Source organism: Trichosurus vulpecula, chromosome 3 (assembly GCF_011100635.1).
Source record: "Trichosurus vulpecula isolate mTriVul1 chromosome 3, mTriVul1.pri, whole genome shotgun sequence".
NCBI lineage: Eukaryota > Metazoa > Chordata > Mammalia > Diprotodontia > Phalangeridae > Trichosurus > Trichosurus vulpecula.
Window position 1 is genome coordinate 168789992 of NC_050575.1, and position 7133 is coordinate 168797124.

Sequence of the window (7133 nt, forward strand, 5' to 3'; positions counted from 1 at the left end):
AAAGACCTGGGTTCTAATCCTGCCATAGACATTTATTAGCTGTGTGACTCTGGGCAAGTCACTTAACATTCTCAGCCTCAGTTTCCCCATCTGTCAAAGGGGGATAATAAGAGCATCAATCTCCTAGGATCATTGTGAAGATCATATGAAATAACATATATAAAGTGCTTGGCAAACCTTAAAGTGGTGCGTAAATGCTCGCTATTATTATCGTCACTCACATTCCATAGCATTTTAACATCAACCTGGTGAGGTTGTTGTCCTACCTAAGGGACACAGTAGTTAGAGATGTGGGTCTAGAGGCAGGAAGATTTGAATTCAAAACCAGCCTCAGACACTTACTAGCTATGTTTCCCTGGGCAAGTTGCTTAACTCCTGTTTGCTTCAGTTTACTCCACTGAAAAGGGAGGATAGCAATTGTTGTGAGGATCAAATGAGATCATGTTTGTATAACCGTTAGCATAATGCCTGGCATCTGGTAGGCACTAATAAATGCTTGTTTCCTTCCCTTCCTGACTGTAGTAGGTCCTCCAGGATGATTTGTGAAAATTAATTGGGAGCCATTGAATTCCAAAAATTGATTTTGTAAGGATCAGATGAAGTAATATTTGTAGAGTGCTTAGCACAGTGCCTGGCACATAGGAGGTGCTATATAAATGGTACTGATGATGATGACAGTGGCGATGATAGTGGTGATGACAGTAGTATTGGTGTTGGTAGGGGTAGGCAGGGGTCATTATCCTCATTTTACTGTGGAAACTGAGTTTCAAAGAGGTTAAATGGGTTTCCCATGGTCCCATAGCTAATGAAGGTAGAAGTGCAGCTATGAATTCAGGTGTCTCTTGACTCCATGCCTTGTTTTCTTTCCATAATACCACCATTATTCCTCTCCAGACAGAACTGGACTACAGACCATCTTCCAATCTAATACCCCTTTTATGCATGAGGAAACTGAAGCCACAAGAGGAGGGTTAAGGACTTTTTCATGTTATCCAACTAGTTAGAACAGAGCCCAGCCTAAGGATCCTTTTTTCCCCCATCCAGTGACCTTTCCCCTAGACTACTGAAAAACAGCAGGTTGCCCTCAGTTGAACACTGGTGTACTTCCAAAAACCTTCCTTCAGTTCAACTCACTGAGCCAGCCCCATCACCAGCACAAATGGACTATGAGCCTTAGGAACTAAGGTGAATTTTTCTCATCTAGGCCCACACCAAACAAAGGAAAAGACAGGCACTGAGAGGTAGTAAGAATCAGATTACATCTTCTGAAACAAAATAAAGAATACTTCCTTGCTCAGAAGTAGAGACTCAAAGCATGAGTATGTTTTTAGCAATCTCTAGTTTTGAGGGCCAAAAATAAGGATATACCATTTTCTACAAACCATTTCCTCAATCAGCCATCAGAGACCTCTGTAGTCTAGAGTGATGGCACCAGGTCTAAAAGCTATCTGACAAGGTCCCAAATGCCCTAACTGACTTTACCCTTCATCATACAACAACAGGCTGTGCCCTGCAGGTATAATTTTTTTCCTGAACCAGGAGACATAAAGCCTAAGTTCCAGGAGCTTTTATCTAAGAAGAGATTCCAGTATCAATTCCCTTCATGACTGATGAATCTGGCCTATTCCCCAGACAAAGGAATAATATAAACAGATATTCCCAGCATAAGAGGTAAGAAAGAAGTAAGAAGAGGTAAGAAACATGACCTTTCACTGTAATTGAAAAGCTCATGTAGTTTTTGCTCAAATGTTCTAGTACCCCTTTATTCTCCCTGCTAAATTCCACACTTGTACCCATGTGTCTTACATCCAAAAAACTACTCTGAATCTATATGATTCCTTTTAACCAGGTACCCATTTATCCAATTACTATCTTATTAATTGGAGATAAGCACTTATCATGGCAGCCTCACATGGGAGATAGAGAACCTGCATCTAGGTCAGAATTACTTGAATTCAGTCCCACCTATGACACATACTGGCTGTATAATCTTGGGTAAGTCGTGTAACCCTGCAGCTTTCTTCCCTATACCAGTGAAAATGAAGGTCCAGTTCAAATCACTTTTAAAAAATAATAAACCGTTAATAGCTCATTAAGCGCTGGTTTGCTGCCTGGCTCACCACTCAGTCTAGGAAGCTAGGTGGTACAGTGGATAGATCCCTGTGCCTGGAATCCAGAAGACCTGATCTCTCAGACATTTACTGATCTGAGACAATCCTATCTCAGACATTTACTAGCTGTGTGACCCTGGGCACTGAACCTCTGATGGCTTCAGTTTCCTCAGTTGTAAAATTGGGATAATAAGAGCACCCACCTCCCAAAGTTGTCGTGAGGATCAAATGAGATATTTGTCAAGTGATTAGCACAATGCCTGGCACATTCCAAACGCTTAATAAATCAGTGCTTCTTTCCTTCCCTCCTGTTCCTACCTGTAGTGGGTACTCCTGGATTATTTGTGGAGGTGAACTGGAAGCCATTGAATTCAGGAGAGTGTTACTCAATTCTGTGCCTCTGAGGGAATGCCATCCTAGAAAAGATTTAGGAGTGGCTGAAGGAAAGTGGTTGGAAGACAAGTCATCAAGAATTGTCCCACCCTAGACAAATCTCCATATCTCAGATTTCTTTAATGATCTGGGCAGATTTGATTGACCATGGGAAAAAAATCTTAATATTGGCTTTACATTAGTCTTTCTGCTTCCATTTTTTAAATTTTGGAAGTATTTTACCCGCGTTATTGTTTTTAAATGCCAAGGGTAATGAATAATAACATGCCTTCATAGAGTGCCCTTGGCAGTCCTTCAACTCCTTTCTTCACAACTCTGTGAGGTCAATAACCCAGGGATTGTTATTATTGTTACTATTTTCATTTTACAGATAAGGAGATTAATGTTTTGAGACATAAATGAATTCTCCAGGGTCACACAATGAGAAGGTCTCCTGGATCCATCTCTACTTCTCTGTGCACTGTAACATACTGCCTTTTTATATAAATGTATGCATCTATAATTATGAATTCTTCTCTCCCCCCCCACTCCCATTTTCAATCTATTGACAAGGCCTGTCAATTTTCCCTTCATAACATTTTTCATTTATACTGCCTTCTCTTCTTTGACACTCCCACTACCACCACTACCCTGATACAGGCCCTCCTCACCACATGACTGGACTATTGCCATAGACTGCTTTCTGGTCTCCCTGCCACAAGTCTCTCCTTCTCCTAACCATCCTCCACTAAGCTATCAAAGTGATCTTCCTAAAGCATCCCATCCTACTCAATAAACTCCAGTGGCTCCCTATTACTTCTAGGATCAAATATAAAATTCTCTGGCATTCAAAGCCCTTTACGACCTGGCCTCCCCCTACTTCCAGTGACCATGCCCTCCTTGCTCTTCCTTGAAGAAGACATTCCATCTCCAGACTATAAGTATTTTCACTATGCTGACCCTCATGCTTAGAGTGTTTTCCCTCCTTATCGTGGATCCTCTGGCTTCTTTCTAGAAGAAGCCTTTCTGATCCCCCTTAATACTAGTGCCTTCCCACTGTTGATTATTTCCAATTTATCCTGTGTATGTCTTGTTTGTACATAGTGTTCACAGCCCTATGAGGCTTAGCATCTTGAGAACAGGGACTGTCTTTTTAAAAATAGTATTTTTCTAAGTATATGCAAAGACAAATTTTAACATTAATTTGAAAATTTTGAGTTCCAAATTTTTTCCATCCCTCCATCACTTCCCCCCTCTGTAAGATGCAATTTGATATAGGTTATATATGTGCAATCATGTAAAACACAGTGCCTTATAGTCATGTTGTGAAAGAAGAAGCAGACCAAAAGAAAAAAAAATCCATGAAAGAAATAGTGAAAATGGTTTGCTTCAATCTGCGTTCAGACCCTATCAGTTCTTTCTCTGGATGTGAATGACAATTTTCCTCATGAAATCTTAAGAATTGTCTTGGATCATTGTTTTGCTAGTAATAGATAAGTCATTCATAGTTGATCATTGTACAGTGTTGCTGTTACAATGTACAATCTTCTCCTGGTTCTGCTCACTTTACTTTGTATCAGTTCATGTAAGTCTTTCCAGATTTTTCTGAAATCTGCCTGCTCATCATTTCTTATAGCACAATAGTATTCCATTACATTCACATACTTGTTCAGCTATTCCACCATTGATGGACATCCCCTCAATTTCCAATTCTTTGCCACCACAAAAAGAGCTGCTATAAACATTTTTATAAAAGTAGGTCCTTTTTCCCTTTTCCTTTGGGCTCTTTGGGATACAGACTTAGTAGTGGTATTGCTCGATCAAAGGGTATGCACAGTTTGATTGCCTTTTGGGCATAGTTCCAAATTGTCCTCCAGAATGGTTGGATCAATTCACAACTCCTCCAACAATGCATGAGTGCCCCAATTTTCCCATATCCCCTCCAATATTTATCATTTTCCTTTACTGTCATATTAGTCAATCTGATAGGTGTGAGGTGGTCTCTCAAAATTGTTTTAATTAACATTTCTCTAATCAATAGTAAGAGTATTTTTTGATACCTATAGCTTTGATTTCATCAAGAAACTGCCTGTTCATATCTTTTGACCTTTTTTCAACTGGGGAATGACTTGTATTCTTATAAATTTGACTCAATTCTCTATATATTTGAGAAATGAAGCCTTTATCAGAGACATTTGCTGTAAAAACTATTTCCGAGCTTTCTTTTTTCCTTCTAATTTTGGTTGCATTGATTTTGTTTGTTCAAAAACTTTTAAATTTGATGTAATCAAAATTATCATTTTACATTTTGTAATGCTCTCTATTTCTTGTTTGCTCATAAATTCTTCTCTTATCCATATATCTGACAGGTAAACTATACCTTGCTCTCCTAATTTGCTTATGGTGTCACCCTTTATGTCTAAATCATGTACCCATTTTGACCTTATCTTGGGACACAGTGTAAGATGTTGGTCTATACTTAGTTTCTGCTACACTGTTTTCCAGTTTTCCCAGCAGTTTTGTTAAATAGTGAGTTCTTGTCCCAGAAGCTGGGGTCTTTAGGTTTATCAAACAGTAGATTACTAGGTCATTTACTACTGTGTCCTGTGTACCTAATCTAGTCTACTGGTCCACCACTCTATTTCTTAGCTAGTATTAGATAGTTTTGATGGCTACCACTTTATAATACAGTTTGAGATCTTATATGGCTAATCTATTTTCTTCACATTTTTAATTAATTCCCCTGATATTCTTGAACTTTTGTTCTTTCAGATGATTTTGTTACTATTTTTCTTGCTCTATAAAATAATTTTTGGTAGTTTGATTGATCGCACAGAATAAGTAAATTAATTTAGGGAGAATTGGAATTTCTATTATTTTGGGTCAGCCTATCCATGAGCAGTCAATATTTTTTTCACTTGTTTAGATCTGATTTCATTTGTGTAAAAAGTGCTTTGTAATTGTGTTCATATATTTCCTGGGTTTGTCTTGGCAGGTAGACTCCCAAGTATTTTATATTGTCTCTAGTTATTTTAAATGGAATTTCTCTTTCTATCTCTTAATGCTGGGCTTTGTTGGTTATATACAGAAATGCTGATTATTTACGTGGGTTTATTTTATATCCTGCAAATTTCAACTAGTTTTTCTAGAACTAGTTTTCAACTAGTTCTCTAGGATTCTCTAAGTATACCATCATATAATCTGCAAAGAGTGATAGTTTTGTTTCTTTATTGCCTATTCTAGTTCCTTTAATTTATTTTTCTTCTCATCACTATATATAACATTTCTAGTACAACATTGAATAATTGTGATTATAATGGGCATCCTTGCCTCATCCCTGGATCTTATTGGGAAGGCTTCTAGTTTATGCCCTTTATAGAAAATGCTTGCTGATGGTTTTAGATAGATGCTATTTATCATTTTGAGGAAAGCTCCATTTATTTCTATGCTCTAGTGTTTTTAATAGATATGGGTGCTATATTTGGTCAAAAGCTTTTTCTGCATCTATTGAGATAATCATATGATTTTTATTGGTTGTGTTATTGATATGGTAAGTTATGCTGATAGTTTTCATAATATCGAATCAGCCCAAGCAGGGACTGTATTCTGCCTTTCTCTGTATCCACAGTGCCTGACACAAAGTAGGCACTCAATAAATGCTTGTTGACTGATGGCTGTAGGCCCATGTTGGCATCATCTAGTTCCACAGAACCCAGTTCAATCAATTCAACAAACATTTATTAATGGCCTGTGTACTAGTAGAGGGCTAACTTTGGAATCATAAAATCAAGGTTCAAATCCTAGCTCTGCCAATATTAATTGGTGACCTTTGACAATCATTTCACCTCTCTTGTCTTCAGTTTCTTTATGTGTAAAATGAGGAAGTTGAACTAGATAACTTCTAATGTAGTCTTTTAGCTCTAAAACTCTGATCCTACGAGAAACCAAGACAGAAAAGCTCCGTGGCTACTCACCCTCAAGAATTTTGAAATCCAGTAGAAGGATGAGGTGTGAACAAATCACTATGATACAAGTTAGACAAAAGTGCCAAGGTCAAAGAGTCATTAAAGGATTGGGGGGGAGAGGGAATCCCCTTTAGCTTGGAGAATCAGGTAAGGTGTTGTGGAGGAGGTGGGCTCTGAATGAAGAGAAAGATCTCAAGAGGCAATAATTATGGAGGCAATCTTTTCTGGGCATACTGGAAAACTGAATCTTAATTATGATAACCAATCCATCATAGCCTTAAACTCTTTTCGGTGCCCATACTATAATGTTTGCATACTGCATTAGGAAGCCTAAGTCCATGAGGCTGCTCTGAAGGCTGTATTGTTATCTCAGTCACTGCAGGTATAACTGCAGCTACACACAGGATCATAGCTGTTCTCCAGCTGCTCAAACAAGCATCTTGTAATTGGCATGTGGTTTGCATAGGGAAAGCCTGTCCTTTACAAGGCATGAAATACTGAATCCCTTGTAATCACAAAGAAAAGATTCCTTCATCCACAGACCTGGGTGTGCACTTCCCAACTATGATCTTCTTTATCTTTATTTAACATCCCCAGGAGGGTGAGGGGGAAAGAAAGTACATTGGTATTTTATTTACTGATGCTGGGAAAACTCAGACTGGAGAAGTTAAATCCAATGTTTAAG